General features: G+C 45.4%; 1 protein-coding gene across 2 annotated transcripts in view; it reads left to right on the plus strand.

The window, feature by feature from the left end:
• The window catches only part of dab1a (DAB adaptor protein 1a), a 300,794-nt gene that overhangs the window by 148,469 nt on the left and 129,904 nt on the right, over nt 1-22,421 (plus strand). The gene's annotated exons all lie outside the window — the stretch shown is intronic.

Consider the following 22,421-nt stretch of genomic DNA (forward strand, 5'->3'; position numbering starts at 1 on the left):
AATGATTCACTAAACAGCAGGCACTCTGTTACTGACACAATGATTCACTAAACAGCAGGCACTCTGTTACTGACACAATGATTCACTAAACAGCAGGCACTCTGTTACTGACACAATGATTCACTAAACAGCAGGCACTCTGTTACTGACACAATGATTCACTAAACAGCAGGCACTCTGTTACTGACACAATGATTCACTAAACAGCAGACTCTGTTACTGACACAATGGCTTAAAACTTTATGGATGTGAACACATATTGTTGTCTTCACACACACACACACACACACACACACACACACACACACACACACACACACACACACACACACACACACACACACACACACACACACACACACACACACACACACACACACACACACACACACACACACACACACACACACACACACACACACAGTCCTACACACAGGGGACACAGTAACACGTTACATATGTTATATGTGTAGGATAAATCGATCATTGCGCGTGGTGCCCAGTCAGATTACTTCTGTGTTCTAATTGGCCACTGAGGAGTCTGCTGGTGTAGACTGTGGAGGGAGACTGCTGCTGGAGATACGGTCTCTACGCTCCGCAGACCGGCACACAAACACACACACACAGTTATTACAGCAGGCCTTAATGAAATGTTCAGTGGGTCAGAATGTTGAGATTTTTGTTATCTGGCGACGACTAATGATAAATAAAACATTATTCGATTGTTGTGGAAAATAGAGAAACTTAAACTAATGATCTGGTGTTGCCAGCTGTTCCTGAATTAGCTCTAATATTAATAATCTGTCTTCCATTTGGGTTCACTTCAGCAGGAGTGTTTTGATACTCCACACTGGCCTGTCTTTTTACTGTTACTAAGCTTTTGTTTAATCCTCTCTGTCTTGTAGAACCGGGAGTGGTGCAGTTTAACCATACAGCTTGGTGAAAACTGTACTGTACAATCATCTCTCTCGCGCTCTCTCTCTCTCTCTTTCTCTCTCTCTCTCTCTCTCTGAGAAATGTTCTAGTAATCTATAATTGAAATATAGTCTGAAATTATTTCCTCTAAAATGTTGAATTCATTGGTGTAAAACTGGTCGGGGACATTAGCATATTTTTTTATTTAATGTCTTGAGTAACTAACTTGTCACTTCCTATATTTTGTGGTTAATGAATTAATGAGTGGCAGTTTGCCCTTGATGTGTCAGCGTGTAGCAATATGTTTATTCATGTTTTCATTAGAGGGTGCTTTTATATTATATTAAAGGGTGCTGTGACCAGGCTGATCTGACTGCCTTAAGCTGCCAGTCACATCAGAGTGTTTCAACCCGCTGCCTGTGTACCTCAGCTAGTGTACAGGATTACTTCAATTATACATCAATGTGTGTGTGTGTGTTTAGTCTATTCTACATCATTTACATACTTCCTTTTGAGAAAACATCCCATTTTTTATATATTTTTAGTTCTCCATTTAGCTTTTGCAGAAGCTGCTTCTCTTCCTGGGGTCCACAAAAAACACAAAACACTGCAAAACATGGATATGCTAGACAAGGACAGTCACACTAAACAAATAATGTGTGTGTAGGAGTGTGTCTGTCACGATCGTCGTAAGGATTGGACCAAGGTGCAGCGTGGTAGGCGTACATTTTCTTTTATTTAAATGAACACCGAACAAAAACAACAAAATACTGAATGAAACGTGAAGCTACTGGTGTGCACAAAGGCAAATAACTTTAGAGAAGATCCCACAAAACACAAAGGGGAAATGGCTGCCTAAATATGATCCCCAATAAGAGACAACGATAAACAGCTGTCTCTGATTGGGAAGCATACCAGGCCAACATAAACCATTAATCACCTAGATGACCCACCCTAGTCACTAGCACGCCCCAACCAACATAGAGAATAAACAGCTTTCTATGGTCAGGGCGTGACAGTGTGTGTGTGTGTGTTTGTGTGTGTGTGTGTGTGTGTGTGTGTGTGTGTGTGTGTGTGTGTGTGTGTGTGTGTGTGTGTGTGTGTGTGTGTGTGTGTGTGTGTGTGTGTGTGTGTGTGTGTGTGTGTGTGTGTGTGTGTGTGTGTGTGTGTGTGTGTGTGCGCGCGTCCCCTCACAGTTTCTATCGTTCCATTAGTTTTATAAAGGTAATTCTGCTATTGGAGATGGAAGGGAGTTCCATGCGATCATGTTCATCTCTCAACGAGTAAACCCACAACAAGGAAGTACTGTCTTGCATGTTGTTGATGGTAGTTTTGGAGTTAAGGGCAAGTTGTGCTACTCTGTTTTAAGCCAGCTGCTGCTTTGCTAGTTCTTTCTGTGCTGCACTTGACCATAATACTGGACAGTAATCATGATGGGACAAAACCAGAGCCTGAACAACTGGTACAGTTGATTTTTGTATAAAAAACGCAGAATATCTTGTTATAACAGACATACCCCTCCCCATCTTCACAACAACTTTAGCAATATGACCATCCAATATTGTACCTTGTAGTTTAGCTTCCTCATCTTGCTCAATGGTCACACCCTTTACGTACAACTCCAGTTGAGTTTTAGGTCTTAGAAAATGCTTATAACCAAATGCTTTTAGTTTTAGATGTATTAAAGACCAGTTTATTATTAATTACCCATTCTGATACTGACTGTAAATCCTTATTTAGAATTTCAGTGAGCTCACTGGCTTTGGGTGCTGACATGTAGAGTGTGGAATCATCCGCATGCATAGTCATTCTAGCTTCTTGTAAGACCAGTGGCAAATCATTTGTAAAAATAGACAAGGCTAACGGCCCAAGGCAACTGCCCTGAGGGACACCGCACTGTACATATCTGATGTTAGAGAAGCTTCCATTGAAGAACACTCTCTGGGTTCTATTTGATAAATAACTCTCCAAAAATGTGATGGCGGGTGATGTAAATAATAATTGATTGAATTTATATAGTGCTTTTCCACCAACTGAGGTACTCAAAAGGCTTTACATGGAAACTCACCTCATCCACCATCAACTTGTAGCACCTACCTGGCTGATGCACAGTGACCATTTTTGTGCCAGAACTTTCACCACACATCAGCTATCAGGTGGAGAGGTGAGGAATGATATATGCCAATTAGGAATGAAGGGGATGACTAGGTGGCCAGGTTGGGAATTTAGCCATGACACCGGGGTTAACACCCTTCTTCTTAATGTAAGTGTCATGGGAATTGTAATGACCACAGAGAGTGAGTACACCCGTTTAATGTCCGATACAAAAGACGGCCCGTTCACGGCCCGTTCACTGCCCTGGGGAATTGGGATCTACTTAGACCAGAGGGAAGAGTGCCCCCATTGGCCCTCCATCACCACTTCCAGCAGCATCTGGTCTCCCATCCAGGACCAACCCTACTTAGCTTCAGAGGTAAGCCAGCAGTGGGATGAAGGGTGGTATAGGTATAGTAAGCCAGCAGTGGGATGAAGGGTGGTATAGGTATAGTAAGCCAGCAGTGGGATGAAGGGTGGTATAGGTATAGTAAGCCAGCAGTGGGATGAAGGGTGGTATAGGTATAGTAAGCCAGCAGTGGGATGAAGGGTAGTATAGCTATAGTAAGCCAGCAGTGGGATGAAGGGTGGTATAGCTATAGTAAGCCAGCAGTGGGATGAAGGGTGGTATAGGTATAGTAAGCCAGCAGTGTGATGAAGCTTTAACCTCCTGACTGATGTCTTGAGATGTTGCTTCAATATAATTCACATTATTTCCCTTCCTCATGATGCCATCTATTTTGTGAAGTGCACCAGTCCCTCATGCAGCAAAGCACCCCCACAACCTGATGCTGCCACCCCCGTGCTTCACGGTTGGGATGGTGTTCTTCGGCTTGCAAGCATCCCCCTTTTTCCTCCAAACATAAGGATGGTCATTATGGCCAAACAGTTCTATTTTTGTTTCATCAAACCAGAGGACATTTCTCCAAAAAGTATGATCGTTGTCCCAATGTACAGTTGCAAACTGTAGTCTGGTTTTTTTTTATGGCGGTTTTGGAGCAGTGGCTTCTACCTTGCTGAGCAGCCTTTCAGGTTATGTCGATACAGGACTCGTTTTACTGTGGATATAGATACTTTTGTACCTGTTTCCTCCAGCATCTTCACAAGGTCCTTTGCTGTTGTTCTGGGATTGATATGCACTTTCGCACCAAAGTACATTCAATCTCTAGGAGACAGAAAGTGTCTCCTTTGTGAGCGGTATGACAGCTGCGTGGGCCCATGGTGGTAATACTTGCGTACTATTGTTTGTACAGATGAACGTGGTACATTCAGGCATTTGGAAATTGCTCCCAAGGATGAACCAGACTTGTTGAGTTCTACAATTTTCTTCTGAAGTCTTGGCTGATTTCTTTTTATTTTCCCATGATGGCAAGCAAAGCAGCACTGAGTTTGAAGGTAGGCCTTGAAATACATCCACAGGTACACCTCCAATTGACTCAAATTATGTCAATTAGCCTATCAGAAGCTTCTAAAGCCGTCACATAATTTTCTGGAATTTTACAACCTGTTTAAAGGCACAGTCATCTTATTGTATGTAAACTTCTGACACACTGGAATTGTGATACAGTGAATTATATGTGAAATAATCTGTTTGTAAACAATTGTTGGGAAATGACTTGTGTCATGCACAAAGTAGATGTCCTAACCGACTTGCCAAAACTATAGTTTGTTAACAAGAAATTTGTGGAGTGGTTGAAAAACGAGTTTTAATGACTCCAACCTAAGTGTATGTAAACTTCCCACTTCAACTGTACCTACTGTATATGTGTGTGTATTTGTGTGATGTTGGGTTGAAGCTACTGACCCTACGGCTCTCCCATTCCTCCCAGGCTTTTTGGAGGGAGGGTGGACAATGAGCCTCTTGTAGGAGATGTAAGCAATGTTCCCATGCTCTCTGGCAGCTTTCATAGCTGGGATAAGTTCTTTCCACCTCTGGGGCACAGTTTCAGATGTTGGTTCCTCCCAAGGTCTTGGCTCGCTCCAGAACAGCCAGATTTTCCTTAAACCTCAGGAACTTGACCACTATCGGCCTGGGTCTGTCACCTGGGCTAGTTGCATGTTTTTCAGACCTGTGGGCACGCTCCACCTCAATCTTCATACGATCCATCAGCAGCTTTTCACTGATAATTTTTCATCATTTCTCCTTGTGTAACGAATGTTCTCCTCCTCGTCTGAGGAGGAGCAAGGATCGGACCAAAATGCAGCTGGTGATGAATACATGTTGATTTATTAAACAAGACGAACACGAAGCACACTTGATAAATTACAAAATCACAAAACGACGTAGACCGACCTGGACATGAAAACTTACATAACCCGAAGAACGCACGAACAGGAACAGACTAAACAAAACGAAACAGTCCCGTGTGGTACATACACAGACACGGAAGACAATCACCCACAAACAAACGGTGTGAACAGCCTACCTTTATATGGTTCTCAATCAGAGGAAACGTCAAACACCTGTCCCTGATTGAGAACCATATAAGGCTAATTACCAATGAACCTAAACATAGAAACACATAACATAGACTGCCCACCCAGCTCACGTCCTGACCAACTAAACAAAGCTAAACAAAGGAAAATAAGGTCAGGAACGTGACACCTTGGCTCAGTTCTCATGTGAAGACTCTGGTATGTCATCCACAACAATGTTATTCTGCCTGGATTGTCCCTCTAGATCAGGAATGGACAACTTTGATGGGGGTGGGGCCACAAAAAATCTTAACTCATCATGAGGGGCTACGTGCCCACATCCATACCCCCCCCTCCCCCAAGGTGGGGGGCAGGGATAGACATAAAAAACTGCAATACTACACATTTTGCCAAGGGGCATAGAGAAAATGTTGCCGTTTTAAAGCACGTTTCTACACAGTTTTTCATAAGGCGGAGAGAAGTTTGAGCAATTTTAGAACTAATTTAATGTAATTCTACTAATTTTGCCATAGGGTGGAAAGAAGATTTGCAGTTTTTAATATGATATCTGAGTGAGAGTAACTAACAAAATCAATGGGGGCCCCCTGGTCGGTTATTTGACATTGATTAGGCCTACTACTAGTTTAGATAGCTGGCTGCTCCACTAACTTACCAATCTAAATGTGTTAATAATGATTGACAGATGGTGCTGATGTTATCTCCAGAGGACTTCCAGTTTGTTGTGTTCTTTCAGGACATCCAACTCTCCCTGGGAGAACTGCAAACTGTTCTTAAGGTCCTGGACCTCTCTGGTCAGATCGTTCATTCTTGTGTTGGTTGAGTCCCTCAGTATTTGGACAAAGGTCTTAGGACCCTCGTTCATTTAAAAGATCCTTCACCTGTGATCGAGAAACACTGCCCTCTCTATTACTCCTAACTTAAGCTGTGGATGCCATGGTAGCAACGTAGGCTAACGCTGATAATCCACGCAGTTCCAGACAGGGCAGGTCGCAGGGCAGATTTAAACAGCAACAAACAATAATCCACAGTCCCAGCCACAAGGCTGTGATCCAGCTGTCAAGGAAATCTTGCTAACCTGATAGCTAGTTAGCAGCTAGGCCCTTCAAACTTTTGGTTGGCAGGATCCCTGGACAGATATACTGCAGCGGTCCCAGCAACTCAGGCTAACAGCGTTGTGGGATCCAAATTAAAAAGGTAGCTAGTAACCAAACTTTTTGGTAGAACACTTTTTCAGAGTCTTTCAAAAACTCCATGCCATTCTTTTGACCAATCACACCTTAGAGAGACATTGGCCTTGGTGGAGCAGCTGGCCGAGGGACGTGCATGTATGATCGGATATGGGTTGTTTGTGTTGATTATTTGTCTCCTGTCACACACAGACATGCACACACAGACATGCACACACAGACATGCACACACAGACATGCACACACAGACATGCACACATAGACATGCACACATAGACATGCACACACAGACATGCACACACAGACATGCATACACAGACATGCACACATAGACATGCACACATAGACATGCACACACAGACATGCACACACAGACATGCACACACAGACATGCACACATAGACATGCACACACAGACATGCACACACAGACATGCACACACAGACATGCACACACAGACATGCACACATAGACATGCACACACAGACATGCACACACAGACATGCACACACAGACATGCACACACAGAGGGTCTCCCATTAGAAGTGGGCGGGGCTTTGGAGTTGCCTCCAGCTGATCAATATCCTGTGGTCAGAAATCAATCAGGATCAATAAACGTCTCTGCAGGAGAAACACTGGCACGATTAAACTAACGCTACTGGCTACTGGAGAGAAAATGCTGACTGAGGGAGAGATGGAGGGGTAAGAGAGGAGGGAAGAGAGGAGGAGAAGAAAGGAGATGAGGGGAGAGGAGGCGTGAGGGGCAGGCTGGGGTCAATTAGTATTCATAAATGAGAAATGAATGTGTGGCTGCAGTCTAATAACAATTAGACTACTAGATCATCTAATCACATAGCCTGGTCAGTGTAACTGGAGCTCAATAGATCCTTAATGGCCTGCCTGTACAGTCCTGTCACCAGGGTTACATCCCAGCCCTAATGGTTATTATAGCAGGCCTTTATTAAATGTTATCCTGGTCCCTCAATAGACAAATAACATCTGATTCTATCTGCGGACACTTAGCAGAGGGAGAGAAGGAGGGAAAGAGGGAGGGCCACGGTGAGAGAGAAAATTTGAAAAATAATGAAGGAGAATTGAATTTGAAAGATATGATGTGAAAATCATATTCATTTCCGGAAAAGACAGGTCTCCACACCTCCATACCATCATATAGCATGTCATACCTGGCATTGCCGTAACACGCCTTTAGAATCATTAGCCTAGCGCACGCACGCACACACACACACACACACACACACACACACACACACACACACACACACACACACACACACACACACACACACACACACACACACACACACACACACACACACACACACACACACACACACACACACACACACCTCTCCTGTAGGCTGGACATCTGTATGCTAAACGTCCTTGTTCATCTCTGAAGAGAAAATAATTTGACTCTCCTCCCCACCACCACCCAAACACACACACACACTCTGCATATTCTGCACTAGCTAGGCAGAGCGTTTCTAATGGCATTATTTCAAAGCGTGGTCAGTGACCCCTCTAAAGAGCCGCCCTACTGAGTGTGTATACTCACAGCCTAAATAATGCAGTGACTGAGCTGCGTCTAGCCCACAGCGTGAATAAATGACTACACACACACACACACACACACACACACACACACACACACACACACACACACACACACACACACACACACACACACACACACACACACACACACACACATAAACAAGTAAATACACACAAACACTGCTCTCTACTAACTCTCCTTACAGTTAAATCAGCAGATAAATATTTCAGAGGTTGCTTACTTGATAACAGTTTAACTTATTTAAGATTTCATTACATTTCTACTAAAGAAAGACATACTTTGAGAGAGACAGTCATGAGGTTCTAAGTACTGTTTTCGTCAAACCAACAGGTTTTCAACAGTATGTGAACATCCTCTCTCTCCAGTATTAGTAACAGAGTTACAGTAGGTGAACACCCTTTCTCTCCAGTATTAGTAACAGAGTTACAGTATGTGAACACCCACTCTCTCCAGTATTAGTAACAGAGTTACAGTAGGTGAGCACCCTCTCTCTCCAGTATTAGTAACAGAGTTACAGTAGGTGAACACCCATTCTCTCCAGTATTAGTAACAGAGTTACAGTATGTGAAAAAAATTTCTCTCTCCAGTATTAGTAACAGAGTTACAGTAGGTGAACACCCTTTCTCTCCAGTATTAGTAACAGAGTTACAGTATGTGAACATCCTGTCTCTCCAGTATTAGTAACAGAGTTACAGTAGGTGAACACCCACTCTCTCCAGTATAAATAACAGAGTTACAGTATGTGAACACCCATTCTCTCCAGTATAAATAACAGAGTTACAGTATGTGAACACCCTCTCTCACCAGTATTAGTAACAGAGTTACAGTATGTGAACACCCTCTATCTCCAGTATTAGTAACAGAGTTACAGTATGTGAACACCCTCTCTCTCCAGTATTAGTAACAGAGTTACAGTATGTGAACACCCTTTCTCTCCAGTATTAGTAACAGAGTTACAGTAGGTGAATACCCACTCTCTTCAGTATTAGTAACAGGGTTACAGTAGGTGAACACCCACTCTCTTCAGTATTAGTAACAGAGTTACAGTATGTGAACACCCTTTCTCTCCAGTATTAGTAACAGAGTTACAGTAGGTGAACACCCTCTCTCTCCAGTATTAGTTACAGAGTTACAGTAGGTGAACACCCACTCTCTCCAGTATAAATAACAGAGTTACAGTAGGTGAACACCCATTCTCTCCAGTATAAATAACAGAGTTACAGTATGTGAACACCCTCTCTCACCAGTATTAGTAACAGAGTTACAGTATGTGAACACCCACTCTCTCTAGTATTAGTAACAGAGTTACAGTATGTGAGCACCCTCTCTCTCCAGTATTAGTAACAGAGTTACAGTAGGTGAACACCCTCTCTCTCCAGTATTAGTAACAGAGTTACAGTAGGTGAACACCCAGTATTAGTAACAGAGTTACAGTAGGTGAACACCCAGTATTAGTAACAGAGTTACAGTAGGTGAACACCCAGTATTAGTAACAGAGTTACAGTAGGTGAACACCCACTCTCTCCAGTATTAGTAACAGGGTTACAGAATGTGAACACCCACTCTCTCTAGTATTAGTAACAGAGTTACAGTAGGTGAACACCCTCTCTCTCCAGTATTAGTAACAGAGTTACAGTAGGTGAACACCCTCTCTCTCCAGTATTAGTAACAAAGTTACAGTAGGTGAACACCCTCTCTCTCCAGTATTAGTAACAGAGTTACAGTAGGTGAACACCCTTTCTCTCCAGTATTAGTAACAGAGTTACAGTAGGTGAACACCCTCTCTCTCCAGTATTAGTAACAGAGTTACAGTAGGTGAACACCCTCTCTCTCCAGTATTAGTAACAGAGTAACAGTAGGTGAACACCCTCTCTCTCCAGTATTAGTAACAGAGTTACAGTAGGTGAACACCCTCTCTCTCCAGTATTATTAACAGAGTTACAGTATGTGAACACCCTCTCTCTCCAGTTTTAGTAACAGAGTTACAGTATGTGAACACCCACTCTCTCTAGTATTAGTAACAGGGTTACAGTATGTGAGCACCCTCTCTCTCCAGTATTAGTAACAGAGTTACAGTAGGTGAACACCCACTCTCTAGTATTAGTAACAGAGTTACAGTAGGTGAACACCCTCTCTCTCCAGTATTAGTAACAGAGTTACAGTAGGTGAACACCCAGTATTAGTAACAGAGTTACAGTAGGTGAACACCCACTCTCTCCAGTATAAATAACAGAGTTACAGTATGTGAACACCCTCTCTCTCCAGTATTAGTAACAGAGTTACAGTAGGTGAACACCCTCTATCTCCAGTATTAGTAACAGAGTTACAGTATGTGAACACACTCTATCTCCAGTATTAGTAACAGAGTTACAGTAGGTGAACACCCACTCTCTAGTATTAGTAACAGAGTTACAGTAGGTGAACACCCTCTATCTCCAGTATTAGTAACAGAGTTACAGTAGGTGAACACCCACTCTCTAGTATTAGTAACAGAGTTACAGTAGGTGAACACCCTCTCTCTCCAGTATTAGTAACAGAGTTACAGTAGGTGAACACCCACTCTCTAGTATTAGTAACAGAGTTACAGTAGGTGAACACCCTCTATCTCCAGTATTAGTAACAGAGTTACAGTAGGTGAACACCCACTCTCTAGTATTAGTAACAGAGTTACAGTAGGTGAACACCCTCTCTCTCCAGTATTAGTAACAGCGTTACAGTAGGTGAACACCCAGTATTAGTAACAGAGTTACAGTAGGTGAACACCCAGTATTAGTAACAGAGTTACAGTAGGTGAACACCCAGTATTAGTAACAGAGTTACAGTAGGTGAACACCCACTCTCTCCAGTATTAGTAACAGGGTTACAGAATGTGAACACCCACTCTCTCTAGTATTAGTAACAGAGTTACAGTATGTGAGCACCCTCTCTCTCCAGTATTAGTAACAGAGTTACAGTAGGTGAACACCCATTCTCTCCAGTATAAATAACAAAGTTACAGTATGTGAGCACCCTCTCTCTCCAGTATTAGTAACAGAGTTACAGTAGGTGAACACCCATTCTCTCCAGTATAAATAACAGAGTTACAGTATGTGAGCACCCTCTCTCTCCAGTATTAGTAACAGAGTTACAGTATGTGAACACCCTTTCTCTCCAGTATTAGTAACAGAGTTACAGTAGGTGAACACCCTTTCTCTCCAGTATTAGTAACAGAGTTACAGTAGGTGAACACCCTTTCTCTCCAGTATTAGTAACAGAGTTACAGTATGTGAACACCCAGTATTAGTTACAGAGTTACAGTAGGTGAACACCCTCTCTCTCCAGTATTAGTAACAGAGTTACAGTAGGTGAACACCCAGTATTAGTAACAGAGTTACAGTAGGTAAACACCCAGTATTAGTTACAGAGTTACAGTAGGTGAACACCCTCTCTCTCCAGTATTAGTAACAGAGTTACAGTAGGTGAACACCCACTCTCTCCAGTATTAGTAACAGGGTTACAGTATGTGAACACCCACTCTCTCTAGTATTAGTAACAGAGTTACAGTATGTGAGCACCCTCTCTCTCCAGTATTAGTAACAGAGTCACAGTAGGTGAACACCCATTCTCTCCAGTATAAATAACAGAGTTACAGTATGTGAGCACCCTCTCTCTCCAGTATTAGTAACAGAGTTACAGTAGGTGAACACCCTCTCTCTCCAGTATTAGTAACAGAGTTACAGTAGGTGAACACCCTCTCTCTCCAGTATTAGTAACAGAGTTACAGTAGGTGAACACCCTCTCTCTCCAGTATTAGTAACAGAGTTACAGTATGTGAACACCCTTTCTCTCCAGTATTAGTAACAGAGTTACAGTAGGTGAACACCCACTCTCTCCAGTATTAGTAACAGAGTTACAGTAGGTGAACACCCAGTATTAGTAACAGAGTTACAGTAGGTGAACACCCAGTATTAGTAACAGAGTTACAGTATGTGAACACCCTCTCTCTCCAGTATTAGTAACAGAGTTACAGTATGTGAACACCCTTTCTCTCCAGTATTAGTAACAGAGTTACAGTAGGTGAACATCCTCTCTCTCCAGTATTATTAACAGAGTTACAGTAGGTGAACACCCTTTCTCTCCAGTATTAGTAACAGAGTTACAGTAGGTGAACACCCTCTCTCTCCAGTATTAGTAACAGAGTTACAGTAGGTGAACACCCTCTCTCTCCAGTATTAGTAACAGAGTTACAGTAGGTGAACACCCTCTCTCTCCAGTATTAGTAACAGAGTTACAGTAGGTGAACACCCTCTCTCTCCAGTATTAGTAACAGAGTTACAGTAGGTGAACATCCTCTCTCTCCAGTATTATTAACAGAGTTACAGTAGGTGAACACCCTCTCTCTCCAGTATTAGTAACAGAGTTACAGTAGGTGAACACCCTCTCTCTCCAGTATTAGTAACAGAGTTACAGTAGGTGAACACCCTCTCTCTCCAGTATTAGTAACAGAGTTACAGTAGGTGAACACCCTCTCTCTCCAGTATTAGTAACAGAGTTACAGTATGTGAACACCCTCTCTCTCCAGTATTAGTAACAGAGTTACAGTATGTGAACACCCATTCTCTCCAGTATTAGTAACAGAGTTACAGTATGTGAACACCCTTTCTCTCCAGTATTAGTAACAGAGTTACAGTAGGTGAACACCCTCTCTCTCCAGTATTAGTAACAGAGTTACAGTAGGTGAACACCCTCTCTCTCCAGTATTAGTAACAGAGTTACAGTATGTGGAACGGACACTCAGTTCAAGTTTATATCCATTTGATTATTCTTTACTGGTGAACTTTGTCTGTGATTCTAGACTGTAGCTCTGTCCTAGATGAGACATGCGAGTGGCAGAGTTCCTTAATGACTGGCTTCATCTGGTCAGATAAGCAGATCTAGATTACAGTCCTTAAGTGAGCCTGGTAGCCCTCGGGGAAGAGTAAAAGGGGAGGGAGAGGGAGGAAGGGAGGGAGGGAGAGGGAGGGAGGGAGGTAAAGGGAGGGAGGTAAAGGGAAAGAGAGGGCGGATGGGAGAGAGAGGGAAGAAGGGAGGTAAAGGGAGAGGGAGGGAGGAAGAGAGGGAAGGATGGAGGAAGGGAGGGAGAGGGAGGAAGGGAGGTAAAGGGAGGGACAGGGAGGAAGGGAGGCAAAGAGAGGGAGGAAGGGAGGGAGGGAGAGTGAGTAAGGAAGAGAGGGAGGCAGGGAGGGAGGGAGGGAGGGAGGGAGGGAGGGAAAAGGAGGGAAAGGGAGGAAGGGAAGGAGAGGGAGTAGGGAGGGAGGGAGAGGGAAGAAGGGAGGGACAGGGAGGACAGTAGAATATAGACGACAGCCAAAAAACTCACTCCTCTTGCAGCACTTTCTCTCTCTCCCTGTCTGCATGCCTCTCTCCCTGTCTGCATGCCTCTCTCCCTGTCGGCATGCCTCTCCCTGTCTGCATGCCTCTCTCCCTGTCTGCATGCCTCTCTCCCTGTCTGCATGCCTCTCTGCCTGTCTGCATGCCTCTCTCCCTGTCTGCATGCCTCTCTCCCTGTCGGCATGCCTCTCTCCCTGTCTGCATGCCTCTCTCCCTGTCTGCATGCCTCTCTCCCTGTCTGCATGCCTCTCTCCCTGTCGGCATGCCTCTCTCCCTGTCTGCATGCCTCTCTCCCTGTCTGCATGCCTCTCTCCCTGTCTGCATGCCTCTCTCCCTGTCTGCATGCCTCTCCCTGTCTGCATGCCTCCCCCTGTCTGCATGCCTCCCCCTGTCTGCATGCCTCTCCCTGTCTGCATGCCTCCCCCTGTCTGCATGCCTCTCCCTGTCTGCATGCCTCTCTCCCTGTCTGCATGCCTCTCTCCCTGTCTGCATGCCTCTCCCTGTCTGCATGCCTCTCCCTGTCTGCATGCCTCTCCCTGTCTGCATGCCTCCCCCTGTCTGCATGCCTCTCCCTGTCTGCATGCCTCCCCCTGTCTGCATGCCTCTCCCTGTCTGCATGCCTCTCCCTGTCTGCATGCCTCTCCCTGTCTGCATGCCTCTCCCTGTCTGCATGCCTCCCCCTGTCTGCATGCCTCTCCCTGTCTGCATGCCTCTCCCTGTCTGCATGCCTCTCTCCCTGTCTGCATGCCTCTCCCTGTCTGCATGCCTCTCCCTGTCTGCATGCCTCTCCCTGTCTGCATGCCTCTCTCCCTGTCTGCATGCCTCTCCCTGTCTGCATGCCTCTCTCCCTGTCTGCATGCCTCTCCCTGTCTGCATGCCTCTCCCTGTCTGCATGCCTCTCCCTGTCTGCATGCCTCTCCCTGTCTGCATGCCTCTCCCTGTCTGCATGCCTCTCCCTGTCTGCATGCCTCTCCCTGTCTGCATGCCTCCCCCTGTCTGCATGCCTCTCCCTGTCTGCATGCCTCCCCCTGTCTGCATGCCTCTCTCCCTGTCTGCATGCCTCTCCCTGTCTGCATGCCTCTCTCCCTGTCTGCATGCCTCTCCCTGTCTGCATGCCTCTCCCTGTCTGCATGCCTCCCCCTGTCTGCATGCCTCTCCCTGTCTGCATGCCTCTCCCTGTCTGCATGCCTCTCCCTGTCTGCATGCCTCTCCCTGTCTGCATGCCTCCCCCTGTCTGCATGCCTCTCCCTGTCTGCATGCCTCTCCCTGTCTGCATGCCTCTCTCCCTGTCTGCATGCCTCTCCCTGTCTGCATGCCTCTCCCTGTCTGCATGCCTCTCCCTGTCTGCATGCCTCTCTCCCTGTCTGCATGCCTCTCCCTGTCTGCATGCCTCTCTCCCTGTCTGCATGCCTCTCCCTGTCTGCATGCCTCTCCCTGTCTGCATGCCTCTCCCTGTCTGCATGCCTCTCCCTGTCTGCATGCCTCTCCCTGTCTGCATGCCTCTCCCTGTCTGCATGCCTCTCCCTGTCTGCATGCCTCCCCCTGTCTGCATGCCTCTCCCTGTCTGCATGCCTCCCCCTGTCTGCATGCCTCTCTCCCTGTCTGCATGCCTCTCCCTGTCTGCATGCCTCTCTCCCTGTCTGCATGCCTCTCCCTGTCTGCATGCCTCTCCCTGTCTGCATGCCTCCCCCTGTCTGCATGCCTCTCTCCCTGTCTGCCTCTCTGCCTGTCTGCATGCCTCTCGCCCTGTCTGCCTCTCTGCCTGTCTGCATGCCTCTCTGCCTGTCTGCATGCCTCTCTCCCTTTCTGCCTCTCTGCCTGTCTGCATGCCTCTCTCCCTGTCTGCATACCTCTCACCCTGTCTGCCTCTCTCCCTGTATGCCTCTCTGCCTGTCTCCATGCCTCTCTCCCTGTCTGCCTCTCTGCCTGTCTGCATGCCTCTCTCCCTGTCTGCATACCTCTCACCCTGTCTGCCTCTCTCCCTGTCTGACTCTCTGCCTGTCTGCATGCCTCTCTCCCTGTCTACCTCTCAGCCTGTCTGCATGCCTCTCTCCCTGTCTGCATACCTCTCACCCTGTCTGCCTCTCTCCCTGTCTGCCTCTCTCCCTGTCTGCCTCTCTCCCTGTCTGCCTCTCTGCCTGTCTGCATGCCTCTCTCCCTGTCTGCCTCTCTCCCTGTCTGTCTTTGTGTGTGTGCTTGTGTGCCGACAGCAGGCTGCTCTGCAGAGCTTATAAATTACCTTCCTTCCAATTCCACTTTAAATTAATGGAAGGAGCCGCCGCCTCTCTATCTCCCTCCCTCTCTCTCTCTCTACCTCCCTCTTTCTCTGTCTCTCTCTATCTCCCTCCCTCTCTCTCTCTCTCTCTACCTCCATCTTTTCCGGCCTCTGTCTCTCTCTATCTCCCTCCCTCCCTCTCTCTCTCTACCTCCCTCTTTCCCTGCCTCTGTCTCTCTCTATCTCCCTCCCTCTCTCTATCTACCTCCCTCTTTCTCTGTATCTGTCTCTCTCTATCTCCCTCCCTCTCTCTCTCTACCTCCCTCTTTCTCTGTCTCTGTCTCTCTCTATCTCCCCCCCTCTCTCTCTCTACCTCCCTCTCTCTTCCTCGTTTCTCTTTCTCTACCTCCCTCTCTCTCTCTACCTCCCTCTTTCTCTGCCTCTCTCTCTCTATCTCCCTCCCTCTCTCTCTCTCTACCTCTCTCTCTCTTCCTCCTTTCTCTCTCTCTACCTCCCTCTCTCTCTCTACCTCTCTCTCTCTACCTCCCCCTCTCTACTTCGCTCTCTCTCTCTGCCTCTGTCTCTCTCTATCTCCCTCCCTCTCTCTCTTTGCCTTTGTCTCTTTCTCTCTACCTCCCTCTCCATTTCTTTCTCTCTGACCCCTTATCTCTCTCTAGTGCACAGACCAAAAAGATCTCATAGTTTCCTTTCGAAATTCAGCATATTATGGACGAACGTCTATTTTTTACGCATTCATTCCAGATGGTTACAGGGTTAATTCCGCATGGTTACAGGATTAATTCCGCATGGTTACAGGATTAATTCCGCATGGTTACAGGATTAATTCCAGATGGTTACAGGGTTAATTCCGCATGGTTACAGGATTAATTCCGCATGGTTACAGGGTTAATTCCGCATGGTTACAGGATTAATTCCGCATGGTTACAGGGTGAATTCTGCGTGGTTAAAGGGTTAAACAGAAACAACTCAAAGGTTAACAGTTTATGCATTCATTTTAGGTGGTTAAGGTTAGAGCTATGGTTGAGGAAGGCTTAAAACAAAATAATTCAAAAACAACTCGTTATTACCATCAGAATTCTCAGTATTCTCATGACTTCCTAGAGCATTGTGAACTGCTGTAAGGCAGTGGTTTAAGCAGCATGCTTTGGCTCCGAACATCATTAGTTTGTACCTAGTGCTGGGAATTAAAAAATAAAAATAATAATAAAGTGTATTAAAATGAAGAACAGGTTAGTCTCTCTGGGCTTGTTGGTCTGGTCTCCTGTCTGGTCTCCTCTCTGGTCTCCTGTCTAGTCTCCTGTCTGGTCTCCTGTCTTGTCTCCTCTCTGGTCTCCTGTCTGATCTCCTGTCTGGTCTCCTGTCTGGTCGGTCTGCTGTCTGGTCTCCTCTCTGGTTTCCTGTCTGGTCGGTCTGGTTTCCTGTCTGGTCGGTCTGGTCTCCTGTCTAGTCTCCTGTCTGGTCTCCTGTCTGGTCTCCTGTCTGGTCTTTCTAGGTTTGGTATTTCTTCTCTCTGATCTCCTCATTTCACTGTGGCTTCTAGCAGGACAGAGGTAACCTCACCCTCTCTGAGACCCGAAGTACTGTCGTCCCCAACCATACAGAGCCATGTTTTTAGTAGGCTAGCTGTTATGACACTGCTTTGGGTTAGTACCCTGGGAAGACAGTATCTCTCGTTACATTTGCAATGTGACACTCACCAAAAATGTCCAACAAATCTCTGTTCCCTTCCAACAGCAGGTTGCCTGCCGACTCATCCTGAATTTAATTCCACTGCTCTATCGATCGCTCCATAAATCAGTCTGAACCTGCTATCCTAGAAGTCATTTGTGCTGACATCAAAATGACCCGATTCATGATTTGTGTAGGCCAGCTCTGGCCCAACCCATTGGTTTCTGGGACCAATCAGAACGGTTTCAATGTGTTCGCATTTGTGAAGTCGTTGGGGACGAAGCAAATCCCCGACTCATCGTGGAGAAAAAACATTAGTGGGCGTGGCGTTTGGCCGGAGTGATGTGGATTGATAGCCAGGCAAGCAGCTAGGAGCCTCCACATCCATCTCTATCTCTTTCCCATTGAACAGAACTCAGGGTGTCTGGCTCTGTGACTGCTGGAGGGGTTCACTCTTATTGGACTGAACGAGAAGCATCTGTGAAGATGCAATCAAACCAGCTATGAGCAGCTCACCGCTAGCTCGTCTCCTGCCTGTCTTTAAAACTAATTACAGACGATTATCACAATTAGATCTGCAGGAAAGGGACACATCACACACACCTACACACACACATACACACACACACACACATACACACACACATACACACACACATCCACACACACCTACACACACACATACAGACACACATACACACACACAGGTCTGAGGAAGCTGAGAGAATAAGCATCAGCCGGTAATCAGGTGAGGTGATAAGGGACCAGGCTGGATCTGTCTGTCTGTCTGTCTGTCTGTCTGTCTGTCTGTCTGTCTGTCTGTCTGTCTGCTCCACACTCATTCATCAGGAAGAACATTAGGCTTTTTATAAGACATGTCACACGGACTATACAAAAAACGAATTCCACTCTAAATAATGTCACTTTAATAATGTCTACATATCTTACTTTACTCATATCACGTGTGTACTGTATTGAGACTGGATCACTGGACAATTTAATAAATGGATCACTAATCACTTTAAACAATGCCACTTTAAATAATGGCACTTTAATAATGTTTACATATCTTACATTACTCATATCACATGCATATTCTGTATTTTATACCATCTACTGCACCTTGCCTATGCTGCTCGGCCATCACTCATCCATATACTTACATGTACATATTCTCATTCACCCCTTTAGATGTGTGCATTAGGTAGTTGTTGGGGAATTGTTAGATTACTTGTTAGATTTGTGTGTATTAGGTAGCTGTTGGGAATTGTTAGATCACATGTTAGATATTACGGCACTGTCGGAACTAGAAGCACAAGCATTTCGCTACACTCACATTAACATCTGCTAACCATGTGTATGTGACCAATAAAAATGTATTTGACTTGACACTTCTCCTTCCCTCCCTCTCAAACTGTTCACTTCCCAGCTATTGACATCTGCCTAGTTCTGAGAAGCAGTATTTCTGATGAACAGTCTATTTCAGTCTAGTTCTGAGATGTAGGTGATGACTGGAGTGATTGAACAGAGAACACAGAGCGAAGGCTCTGGTGAGGTAATCTGGCGGTCAGAGTGATTGGTTGTGTGATTACTGGCTCGCCTTTTCTTTTCTTGTTACACTGCATGAACTGCTGTCTCTGGAACAGAATACTATACCGCTGTAGAGCCTATGGTACAGGAGCCCTATGGACTGCTGTCTCTGGAACAGAATACTATACCGCCATAGAGCCTATGGTACAGGAGCCCTATGGACTGCTGTCTCTGGAACAGAATACTATACCGCCATAGAGCCTATGGTACAGGAGCCCTATGAACTGCTGTCTCTGGAACAGAATACTATACCGCCATAGAGCCTATGGTACAGGAGCCCTATGAACTGCTGTCTCTGGAACAGAATACTATACCGCCGTAGAGCCTATGGTACAGGAGCCCTATGGACTGCTGTCTCTGGAACAGAATACTATACCGCTGTAGAGCCTATGGTACAGGAGCCCTATGGACTGCTGTCTCTGGAACAGAATACTATACCGCCGTAGAGCCTATGGTACAGGAGCCCTATGGACTGCTGTCTCTGGAACAGAATACTATACCGCTGTAGAGCCTATGGTACAGGAGCCCTATGAACTGCTGTCTCTGGAACAGAATACTATACCGCCGTAGAGCCTATGGTACAGGAGCCCTATGGACTGCTGTCTCTGGAACAGAATACTATACCGCTGTAGAGCCTATGGTACAGGAGCCCTATGGACTGCTTCTGTAAAGGAGCTTCCCTGGAGGCAGCTGTGTTTCTGTGTTGAGATAACAAAGGCTTTGCAGAGGGAGACACACACAGCATAATGAACCATCTACTGCAGCACACACACACACACACACACACACACACACACACACACACACACGCACGCACGCACGCACGCACGCACGCACACACATGCACGCACGCGCACGCACGCGCACGCACGCACACACATGCATACACGCACGCTCACACATGGTCGCGCACACACACACACGCTCGCAAGCACACACACTCACACATAACATAATGAGTCTGCAGTCCATGCTTGGGTGGGTAGTGGAGGCCATGTTTGACTGTATGTTCTCCGCCTGCATCAGTATGCTACTGTCATGACTGGGTCTGCACCACTCTCCTCCAACTCTCCCTCTCTTCCTTTCTTTCTCAGCCTCCCTCCCTCTGTGTGTCTTTTATCTCTGCATCCCTCCTGCCCTGTATCTCTCCCTCCCTCCCTCTGCTAATCTCTCTCTCTCTTTCTACATCTCTCCCCTCCATCCGTCCCGCCCTCCCTGCACCTCTTCTGTATCTCCCCATCAATCTCCACCTCCCTCCCTAACCTCATCTCTCTCTCCCTGCTCTCTGCTGGTTTTCCTGTGGGTTCCCAGTACGCTCGTCTAAAGAAAATGTTCCAGCTATTGGCTAATGTTGGTATTTAGCATGCTAAGGCAATTAACCAGTTAGCATCCAACTGCTTGGCTGATGTTGGTAGCTATGCTAATGACCAGGTGGCTAACATGCTGGGCTAATGAAACAGTTGGGATCCAGACATTTGAGTAGTGATATTTAACTCCTATATATTCTGAAAGCTGAGGGTCCAATGATCTCCAAGTTGATGGATGGTACCATGAGGACCCCCCAGTCCATCAGTGGGTGTCTGGTGTGTGTGTGTGTGTGTGTGTGTGTGTGTGTGTGTGTGTGTGTGTGTGTGTGTGTGTGTGTGTGTGTGTGTGTGTGTGTGTGTGTGTGTGTGTGTGTGTGTGTGTGTGTCATCACACACCCTTGCTCTCCTCTGCTGAAGGACAGTCATTTCTTTATCTCTCTCTCTTTCTCTGGCCCCCTGCTTGCTCCTAATAGCTCGTGATGAGTCCTCCACACATGAGCACCCTCCATCAGACCCCTGCTGACACACACACACACACACACACACACACACACACACACACACACACACACACACACACACACACACACACACACACACACACACACACACACACACACACACACACACACACACACACACACACACACACACCGTCATGTCTCCTGTCCTCTCCCATCCTAACAGTAATTTCCTGCAGTGGGCCCCACCAGGCCGCAGCAGCTGAAGACAGATCTTCATGAGATTCAGACCAGACCGCCTTGTTCCTGATGATTAATTCATTTCTTGTTCTGCCGGCTTGGAATTAATCTCTCGTTAATAGTTAATATTCCATTCCTTTGCACATGATTGCAACATGAAAAGCAAAGAGAGAGTACAGAGCATATTCACTACACAAGCATTTTCGCTACACTCGCAATAACATCTGCTAACTATGTGTATGTGACAAATACAATTTAATTTGATGGTATTATATATAGATAATAACAGAGATGGTTTGGTGAACCTCGCTCGCGTCATGAGTAACCTCACTGGTATATACCTGGTATTTAAAAGAACATGACGTGGTAAAAAATGGGTACTTTGTAGCTCTTACTCCAACAGTATTGAAACCCAGTCGATGGCAGTATAGTATAGAAGTAGTATATGTAGTATTATGGAGATTCAGTATAGTATAGAAGTAGTATATGTAGTATTATGGAGATTCAGTATAGTATAGAAGTAGTATATGTAGTATTATGGAGATGATTCAGTATAGTATAGAAGTAGTACATGTAGTATTACGGAGATTCAGTATAGTATAGAAGTAGTATATGTAGTATTATGGAGATTCAGTATAGTATAGAAGTAGCATATGTAGTATTATGGAGATGATTCAGTATAGTATAGAATTAGTATATGTAGTATTATGGAGATTCAGTATAGTATAGAAGTAGTATATGTAGTATTATGGAGATTCAGTATAGTATAGAAGTAGTATATGTAGTATTATGAAGATTCAGTATAGTATAGAAGTAGCATATGTAGTATTATGGAGATGATTCAGTATAGAAGTAGTATATGTAGTATTATGGAGGTTCAGTATAGTATAGAAGTAGTATATGTAGTATTATGGAGATTCAGTATAGTATAAAAGTAGTATATGTAGTATTATGGAGATGATTCAGTATAGTATAGAAGTAGTATATGTAGTATTACGGAGATTCAGTATAGTATAGAAGTAGTATATGTAGTATTATGGAGATTCAGTATAGTATAGAAGTAGTACATGTAGTATTATGGAGATTCAGTAGCAGTCAGGTTTGGTGCTAGAATCAGCAATGACACTGTTTCTGTTCTGTGGCTGAGCAGCAAAGAAATACACTTCGTATTTCTAAAACAGCAGGCAGCCGACAACCCTCCAAGAATACAACAACAGTAATGCAGAGAGCTCCAGGCCAGAACACTGTTGCTGTTTTTATCTACCCACAGAAAATTGTCTTCTGTTCTTACTTTAAGTGAAACGCCAAATTAAACAGTTT

Source organism: Salvelinus fontinalis, chromosome 5 (assembly GCF_029448725.1).
Source record: "Salvelinus fontinalis isolate EN_2023a chromosome 5, ASM2944872v1, whole genome shotgun sequence".
Lineage (NCBI taxonomy): Eukaryota > Metazoa > Chordata > Actinopteri > Salmoniformes > Salmonidae > Salvelinus > Salvelinus fontinalis.